Raw genomic sequence first — 9987 nt, 5'->3', positions numbered from 1 at the left:
CTAAGGCGTTGCGTTCAGGTCACAGTCTCCCCAGGAGGCGTGGGTTCGAATCCCACCTCAGACAGAGCCCATTGAAAGTACCAAGCAATAACAAAGCAAACACAGTCAAGAGAGCATTACCAGCTGCCAGGATGGCAGTGTGTTCTAAGGCGTTGCGTTCAGGTCGCAGTCACCCTAGGAGGCGTGGGTTCGAATCCCACCTCAGACAGAGCCCATTGAAAGTACCAAGCAAGAAAAAAGCAAACACAGTCAAGAGAGCATTACCAGTTGCCAGGATGGCAGAGCGGTCAAAGGCCTTGCGTTCAGGTCGCAGTCAGCCCAGGAGGCGTGGGTTCGAATACCACCTCAGACAGAGCCCATTGAAAGTACCAAGCAAGAACAAAGCAAACACATTCAAGAGAGCATTTCCAGATGCCAGGATGGCAGAGTGGTCTTAGGCGTTGCGTTCAGGTTGCAGTCTCCCCAGGAGGCGTGGGTTCGAATCCCACCTCAGAAAGAGCCCATTGAAAGTACCAAGCAAGAACAAAGCAAACACAGTCAAGAGAGCATTACCAGCTGCCAGGATGGCAGTGTGTTCTAAGGCGTTGCGTTCAGGTCGCAGTCACCGTAGGAGGCGTGGGTTCGAATCCCACCTCAGACAGAGCCCATTGAAAGTACCAAGCAAGAAAAAAGCAAACACAGTCAAGAGAGCATTACCAGTTGCCAGGATGGCAGAGCGGTCTAAGGCCTTGCGTTCAGGTCGCAGTCACCCCAGGAGGCGTGGGTTCGAATACCACCTCAGACAGAGCCCATTGAAAGTACCAAGCAAGAACAAAGCAAACACATTCAAGAGAGCATTTCCAGATGCCAGGATGGCAGAGTGGTCTTAGGCGTTGCGTTCAGGTTGCAGTCTCCCCAGGAGGCGTGGGTTCGAATCCCACCTCAGAAAGAGCCCATTGAAAGTACCAAGCAAGAACAAAGCAAACACAGTCATAAGAGCATTACGAGGTGCCAGGATGGCAGAGCGGTCTAAGGCGTTGCGTTCAGGTCGCAGTCACCCCAGGAGGCGTGGGTTCGAATACCACCTCAGACAGAGCCCATTGAAAGTACCAAGCAAGAACAAAGCAAACACATTCAAGAGAGCATTTCCAGATGCCAGGATGGCAGAGCGGTCTAAGGCGTTGCGTTCAGGTTGCAGTCACCCCAGGAGGCGTGGGTTCGAATCCCACCTCAGACAGAGCCCATTGAAAGTACCAAGCGAGAAAAAAGCAAACACAGTCTAGAGAGCATTACCAGTTGCCAGGATGGCAGAGCGGTCTAAGGCGTTGCGTTCAGGTCGCAGTCACCCCAGGAGGCGTGGGTTCGAATCCCACCTCAGACAGAGCCCATTGAAAGTACCAAGCAAGAACAAAGCAAACACATTCAAGAGAGCATTACCAGATGCCAGGATGGCAGAGTGGTCTAAGGCGTTGCGTTCAGGTCGCAGTCTCCCCATGAGGCGTGGGTTCGAATCCCACCTCAGACAGTGCCCATTGAAAGTACCAAGCAAGAACAAAGCAAACACATTCAAGAGAGCATTCCCAGATGCCAGGATGGCAGAGTGGTCTAAGGCGTTGCGTTCAGGTTGCAGTCTCCCCAGGAGGCGTGGGTTCGAATCCCACCTCAGACAGAGCCCATTGAAAGTACCTAGCAAGAAAAAAGCAAACACAGTCAAGAGAGAGGTACCAGTTGCCAGGATGGCAGAGCGGTATAAGGCGTTGCGTTCAGGTCGCAGTCTCCCCAGGAGGCGTGGGTTCGAATCCCACCTCAGACAGAGCCCATGAAAGTACCAAGCAATAACAAAGCAAACACAGTCAAGAGAGCATTACCAGGTGCCAGGATGGCAGAGCGGTCTAAGGCGTTGCGTTCAGGTCGCAGTCTCCCCAGGACGCAGGGGTTCGAATCCCACCTTAGACAGAGCCCATTGAAAGTACCTAGCAAGAACAAAGCAAACACAGTCATAAGAGCATTACGAGGTGCCAGGATGGCAGAGCGGTCTAAGGCGTTGCGTTCAGGTCGCAGTCTCCCCAGGAGGCGTGGGTTGAATCCCACCTCAGACAGTGCCCATTGAAAGTCCCAAGCAAGAACAAACCAAACACATTCAAGAGAGCATTACCAGATGCCAGGATGGCAGAGCGGTCTAAGGCGTTGCGTTCAGGTCGCAGTCTCCCCAGGAGGCGTGGTTTCGAATCCCACCTCAGACAGTGCCCATTGAAAGTACCAAGCAAGAACAAAGCAAACACAGTCAAGAGAGCATTACCAGATGCCAGGATAGAAGAGCGGTCGAAGGCGTTGCGTTCAGGTCGCAGTAACCCCAGGAGGCGTGGGTTCGAATCCCACCTCAGACAGAGCCCATTGATAGTACCAAGCAAGAAAAAAGAGAACACATTCAAGAGAGCATTACCAGATGCCAGGATGGCAGAGTGGTCTAAGGCGTTGCGTTCAGGTCGCAGTCTCCCCAGGACGCAGGGGTTCGAATACCACCTCAGACAGAGCCCATTGAAAGTACCAAGCAAGAACAAAGCAAGCACAGTCAAGAGAGCATTACCAGGTGCCAGGATGGCAGAGCGGTCTAAGGCGTTGCGTTCAGGTCGCAGTCTCCCCAGGACGCAGGGGTTCGAATCCAACCTCAGACAGAGCCCATTGAAAGTACCAAGCAAGAACAAAGCAAACACAGTCATAAGAGCATTACGAGGTGCCAGGATGGCAGAGCGGTCTAAGGCGTTGCGTTCAGGTCGCAGTCTCCCCAGGAGGCGTGGGTTGAATCCCACCTCAGACAGTGCCCATTGAAAGTCCCAAGCAAGAACAAAGCAAACACATTCAAGAGAGCATTACCAGATGCCAGGATGGCAGAGCGGTCTAAGGCGTTGCGTTCAGGTCGCAGTCTCCCCAGGAGGCGTGGGTTCGAATCCCACCTCAGACAGAGCCCATTGAAAGTACCAAGCAATAACAAAGCAAACAAAGTCAAGAGAGCAATACCAGTTGCCAGGATGGCAGAGCGGTCTAAGGCGTTGCGTTCAGGTCGCAGTCACCCCAGGAGGCGTGGGTTCGAATCCCACCTCAGACAGAGCCCATTGAAAGTACCAAGCAATAACAAAGCAAACAAAGTCAAGAGAGCATTACCAGTTGCCGGGATGGCAGAGCGGTCTACGGCGTTGCGTTCAGGTCGCAGTCACCCCAGGAGGCGTGGGTTCGAATCCCGCCTCAGACAGAGCCCATTGAAAGTACCAAGCAATAACAAAGCAAACAAAGTCAAGAGAACATTACCAGTTGCCAGGATGCCAGAGCCGTCTAAGGCGTTGCGTTCAGGTCGCAGTCTCCCCAGGAGGCGTGGGTTCGAATCCCGCCTCAGACAGAGCCCATTGAAAGTACCAAGCAAGAACAAAGCAAACACAGTCAAGAGAGAGGTACCAGTTTCCAGGATGGCAGAGCGGTCTAAGGCGTTGCGTTCAGGTCGCAGTAACCCCAGGAGGCGTGGGTTCGAATCCCACCTCAGATAGAGCCCATTGATAGTACCAAGCAAGAAAAAAGAGAACACATTCAAGAGAGCATTACCAGATGCCAGGATGGCAGAGTGGTCTAAGGCGTTGCGTTCAGGTCGCAGTCTCCCCAGGACGCAGGGGTTTGAATCCCACCTCAGACAGAGCCCATTGAAAGTACCAAGCAAGAACAAAGCAAACACAGTCAAGAGAGAGGTACCAGTTGCCAGGATGGCAGAGCGGTCTAAGGCGTTGCGTTCAGGTCGCAGTAACCCCAGGAGGCGTGGGTTCGAATCCCACCTCAGACAGAGCCCATTGATAGTACCAAGCAAGAAAAAAGAGAACACATTCAAGAGAGCATTACGAGATGCCAGGATGGCAGAGCGGTCTAAGGCGTTGCGTTCAGGTCGCAGTCTCCCCAGGAGGTGTGGGTTCGAATCCCGCCTCAGACAGAGCCCATTGAAAGTACCAAGCAAGAACAAAGCAAACACAGTCAAGAGAGAGGTACCAGTTGCCAGGATGGCAGAGCGGTCTAAGGCGTTGCGTTCAGGTCGCAGTAACCCCAGGAGGCGTGGGTTCGAATCCTACCTCAGACAGAGCCCATTGATAGTACCAAGCAAGAAAAAAGCAAACACAGTCAAGAGAGAATTACCAGTTGCCAAGATGGCAGAGCGGTCTAAGGCGTTGCGTTCAGGTCACAGTCTCCCCAGGAGGCGTGGGTTCGAATCCCACCTCAGACAGAGCCCATTGAAAGTACCAAGCAATAACAAAGCAAACACAGTCAAGAGAGCATTACCAGCTGCCAGGATGGCAGTGTGTTCTAAGGCGTTGCGTTCAGGTCGCAGTCACCCTAGGAGGCGTGGGTTCGAATCCCACCTCAGACAGAGCCCATTGAAAGTACCAAGCAAGAAAAAAGCAAACACAGTCAAGAGAGCATTACCAGTTGCCAGGATGGCAGAGCGGTCTAAGGCCTTGCGTTCAGGTCGCAGTCACCCCAGGAGGCGTGGGTTCGAATACCACCTCAGACAGAGCCCATTGAAAGTACCAAGCAAGAACAAAGCAAACACATTCAAGAGAGCATTTCCAGATGCCAGGATGGCAGAGTGGTCTTAGGCGTTGCGTTCAGGTTGCAGTCTCCCCAGGAGGCGTGGGTTCGAATCCCACCTCAGAAAGAGCCCATTGAAAGTACCAAGCAAGAACAAAGCAAACACAGTCATAAGAGCATTACGAGGTGCCAGGATGGCAGAGCGGTCTAAGGCGTTGCGTTCAGGTCGCAGTCTCCCCAGGAGGCGTGGGTTGAATCCCACCTCAGACAGTGCCCATTGAAAGTACCAAGTAAGAACAAAGCAAACATATTCAAGAGTGCATTACCAGATGCCAGGATGGCAGAGCGGTCTAAGGCGTTGCGTTCAGGTCGCAGTCACCCCAGGAGGCGTGGGTTCGAATCCCACCTCAGACAGAGCCCATTGAAAGTACCAAGCAAGAACAAAGCAAACACATTCAAGAGAGCATTACCAGATGCCAGGATGGCAGAGTGGTCTAAGGCGTTGCGTTCAGGTCGCAGTCTCCCCATGAGGCGTGGGTTCGAATCCCACCTCAGACAGTGCCCATTGAAAGTACCAAGCAAGAACAAAGCAAACACATTCAAGAGAGCATTCCCAGATGCCAGGATGGCAGAGTGGTCTAAGGCGTTGCGTTCAGGTTGCAGTCTCCCCAGGAGGCGTGGGTTCGAATCCCACCTCAGACAGAGCCCATTGAAAGTACCTAGCAAGAAAAAAGCAAACACAGTCAAGAGAGAGGTACCAGTTGCCAGGATGGCAGAGCGGTATAAGGCGTTGCGTTCAGGTCGCAGTCTCCCCAGGAGGCGTGGGTTCGAATCCCACCTCAGACAGAGCCCATGAAAGTACCAAGCAATAACAAAGCAAACACAGTCAAGAGAGCATTACCAGGTGCCAGGATGGCAGAGCGGTCTAAGGCGTTGCGTTCAGGTCGCAGTCTCCCCAGGACGCAGGGGTTCGAATCCCACCTCAGACAGAGCCCATTGAAAGTACCAAGCAAGAACAAAGCAAACACAGTCATAAGAGCATTACGAGGTGCCAGGATGGCAGAGCGGTCTAAGGCGTTGCGTTCAGGTCGCAGTCTCCCCAGGAGGCGTGGGTTGAATCCCACCTCAGACAGTGCCCATTGAAAGTCCCAAGCAAGAACAAAGCAAACACATTCAAGAGAGCATTACCAGATGCCAGGATGGCAGAGCGGTCTAAGGCGTTGCGTTCAGGTCGCAGTCTCCCCAGGAGGCGTGGTTTCGAATCCCACCTCAGACAGTGCCCATTGAAAGTACCAAGCAAGAACAAAGCAAACACAGTCAAGAGAGCATTACCAGATGCCAGGATAGAAGAGCGGTCGAAGGCGTTGCGTTCAGGTCGAAGTCTCCCCAGGAGGCGTGGGTTCGAATCCCACCTCAGACAGATCCCATTGAAAGTACCAAGCAATAACAAAGCAAACACAGTCAAGAGATCATTACAAGTTGCCAGGATGGCAGAGCGGTCTCAGGCGTTGCGTTCAGGTCGCAGTCTCCCCAGGAGGCGTGGTTTCGAATCCCACCTCAGACAGAGCCCATTGAAAGTACCAAGCAATAACAAAGCAAACAAAGTCAAGAGAGCATTACCAGTTGCCAGGATGGCAGAGCGGTCTAAGGCGTTGCGTTCAGGTCGCAGTCTCCCCAGGAGGCGTGGATTCGAATCCCGCCTCAGACAGAGCCCATTGAACGTACCAAGCAAGAAAAAAGCAAACACAGTCAAGAGAGCATTACCAGATGCCAGGATGGCAGAGCGGTCTAAGGCGTTGCGTTCAGGTCGCAGTCACCCCAGGAGGCGTGGGTTCGAATCCCACCTCAGACAGAGCACATTGAAAGTAATAATAATAATAATAATATTGCCTTTATTAGTCCCACAATGGGGAAATTCGAGATTCGAACCCAGGCCTCCTGGGGAGACTGGGTCCTGAACGCGGCGCCTTAGACCACTCGGCCATCCTGGCAGCCAAGTACCAAGCAAGAACAAAGCAAACACAGTCATGAGAGCATTAACAGGTGCCAGGATGGCAGAGCGGTCTACGGCGTCGCGTTCAGGTCGCATTCACCCCAGGCGTGGGTTCGAATCCCGCCTCAGACAGAGCCCATTGAAAGTACCAAGCAATAACAAAGCAAACAAAGTCAAGAGAGCATTACCAGTTGCCAGGATGGCAGAGCGGTCTAAGGCGTTGCGTTCAGGTCGCAGTCTCCCCAGGAGGCGTGGGTTCGAATCCCGCCTCAGACAGAGCCCATTGAAAGTACCAAGCAAGAACAAAGCAAACACAGTCAAGAGAGAGGTACCAGTTTCCAGGATGGCAGAGCGGTCTAAGGCGTTGCGTTCAGGTCGCAGTAACCCCAGGAGGCGTGGGTTCGAATCCCACCTCAGACAGAGCCCATTGATAGTACCAAGCAAGAAAAAAGAGAACACATTCAAGAGAGCATTAGCAGATGCCAGGATGGCAGAGTGGTCTAAGGCGTTGCGTTCAGGTCGCAGTCTCCCCAGGACGCAGGGGTTTGAATCCCACCTCAGACAGAGCCCATTGAAAGTACCAAGCAAGAACAAAGCAAACACAGTCATAAGAGCATTACGAGGTGCCAGGATGGCAGAGCGGTCTAAGGCGTTGCGTTCAGGTCGCAGTCTCCCCAGGAGGCGTGGGTTGAATCCCACCTCAGACCGTGCCCATTGAAAGTACCAAGCAAGAACAAAGCAAACCAATTCAAGAGAGCATTACCAGATGCCAGGATGGCAGAGCGGTCTAAGGCGTTGCGTTCAGGTCGCAGTCTCCCCAGGAGGCGTGGTTTCGAATCCCACCTCAGACAGTGTCCATTGAAAGTACCAAGCAAGAACAAAGCAAACACAGTCAAGAGAGCATTACCAGATGCCAGGATGGCAGAGCGGTCGAAGGGGTTGCGTTCAGGTCGCAGTCTCCCCAGGAGGCGTGGGTTCGAATCCCACCTCAGACAGATCCCATTGAAATTACCAAGCAAGAAAAAAGCAAACACAGTCAAGAGAGCATTACCAGGTGCCAGGATGGCAGTGCGGTCTAAGGCGTTGCGTTCAGGTCGCAGTCTCCCCAGGACGCAGGGGTTCTAATCCCACCTCAGACAGAGCCCATTGAAAGTACCAAGTAAGAACAAAGCAAACATATTCAAGAGTGCATTACCAGATGCCAGGATGGCAGAGCGGTCTAAGGCGTTGCGTTCAGGTCGCAGTCACCCCAGGAGGCGTGGGTTCGAATCCCACCTCAGACAGAGCCCATTGAAAGTACCAAGCAAGAACAAAGCAAACACATTCAAGAGAGCATTCCCAGATGCCAGGATGGCAGAGTGGTCTAAGGCGTTGCGTTCAGGTTGCAGTCTCCCCAGGAGGCGTGGGTTCGAATCCCACCTCAGACAGAGCCCATTGAAAGTACCTAGCAAGAAAAAAGCAAACACAGTCAAGAGAGAGGTACCAGTTGCCAGGATGGCAGAGCGGTATAAGGCGTTGCGTTCAGGTCGCAGTCTCCCCAGGAGGCGTGGGTTCGAATCCCACCTCAGACAGAGCCCATGAAAGTACCAAGCAATAACAAAGCAAACACAGTCAAGAGAGCATTACCAGGTGCCAGGATGGCAGAGCGGTCTAAGGCGTTGCGTTCAGGTCGCAGTCTCCCCAGGACGCAGGGGTTCGAATCCCACCTCAGACAGAGCCCATTGAAAGTACCAAGCAAGAACAAAGCAAACACAGTCATAAGAGCATTACGAGGTGCCAGGATGGCAGAGCGGTCTAAGGCGTTGCGTTCAGGTCGCAGTCTCCCCAGGAGGCGTGGGTTGAATCCCACCTCAGACAGTGCCCATTGAAAGTCCCAAGCAAGAACAAAGCAAACACATTCAAGAGAGCATTACCAGATGCCAGGATGGCAGAGCGGTCTAAGGCGTTGCGTTCAGGTCGCAGTCTCCCCAGGAGGCGTGGTTTCGAATCCCACCTCAGACAGTGCCCATTGAAAGTACCAAGCAAGAACAAAGCAAACACAGTCAAGAGAGCATTACCAGATGCCAGGATAGAAGAGCGGTCGAAGGCGTTGCGTTCAGGTCGAAGTCTCCCCAGGAGGCGTGGGTTCGAATCCCACCTCAGACAGATCCCATTGAAAGTACCAAGCAATAACAAAGCAAACACAGTCAAGAGATCATTACAAGTTGCCAGGATGGCAGAGCGGTCTCAGGCGTTGCGTTCAGGTCGCAGTCTCCCCAGGAGGCGTGGGTTGAATCCCACCTCAGACAGTGCCCATTGAAAGTCCCAAGCAAGAACAAAGCAAACACATTCAAGAGAGCATTACCAGATGCCAGGATGGCAGAGCGGTCTAAGGCGTTGCGTTCAGGTCGCAGTCTCCCCAGGAGGCGTGGTTTCGAATCCCACCTCAGACAGTGCCCATTGAAAGTACCAAGCAAGAACAAAGCAAACACAGTCAAGAGAGCATTACCAGATGCCAGGATAGAAGAGCGGTCGAAGGCGTTGCGTTCAGGTCGAAGTCTCCCCAGGAGGCGTGGGTTCGAATCCCACCTCAGACAGATCCCATTGAAAGTACCAAGCAATAACAAAGCAAACACAGTCAAGAGATCATTACAAGTTGCCAGGATGGCAGAGCGGTCTCAGGCGTTGCGTTCAGGTCGCAGTCTCCCCAGGAGGCGTGGTTTCGAATCCCACCTCAGACAGAGCCCATTGAAAGTACCAAGCAATAACAAAGCAAACAAAGTCAAGAGAGCATTACCAGTTGCCAGGATGGCAGAGCGGTCTAAGGCGTTGCGTTCAGGTCGCAGTCTCCCCAGGAGGCGTGGATTCGAATCCCGCCTCAGACAGAGCCCATTGAACGTACCAAGCAAGAAAAAAGCAAACACAGTCAAGAGAGCATTACCAGATGCCAGGATGGCAGAGCGGTCTAAGGCGTTGCGTTCAGGTCGCAGTCACCCCAGGAGGCGTGGGTTCGAATCCCACCTCAGACAGAGCACATTGAAAGTAATAATAATAATAATAATATTGCCTTTATTAGTCCCACAATGGGGAAATTCGAGATTCGAACCCAGGCCTCCTGGGGAGACTGGGTCCTGAACGCGGCGCCTTAGACCACTCGGCCATCCTGGCAGCCAAGTACCAAGCAAGAACAAAGCAAACACAGTCATGAGAGCATTAACAGGTGCCAGGATGGCAGAGCGGTCTACGGCGTCGCGTTCAGGTCGCATTCACCCCAGGCGTGGGTTCGAATCCCGCCTCAGACAGAGCCCATTGAAAGTACCAAGCAATAACAAAGCAAACAAAGTCAAGAGAGCATTACCAGTTGCCAGGATGGCAGAGCGGTCTAAGGCGTTGCGTTCAGGTCGCAGTCTCCCCAGGAGGCGTGGATTCGAATCCCGCCTCAGACAGAGCCCATTGAACGTACCAAGCAAGAA

The sequence above is a fragment of the Idiotropiscis lumnitzeri genome, unplaced genomic scaffold, assembly GCF_059441095.1.
Source record: "Idiotropiscis lumnitzeri isolate Australia: NSW breed Sydney's pygmy pipehorse unplaced genomic scaffold, RoL_Ilum_1.0 HiC_scaffold_40, whole genome shotgun sequence".
NCBI classification, from domain to species: domain Eukaryota; kingdom Metazoa; phylum Chordata; class Actinopteri; order Syngnathiformes; family Syngnathidae; genus Idiotropiscis; species Idiotropiscis lumnitzeri.
Note: the sequence above shows the minus strand (reverse complement) of the source record.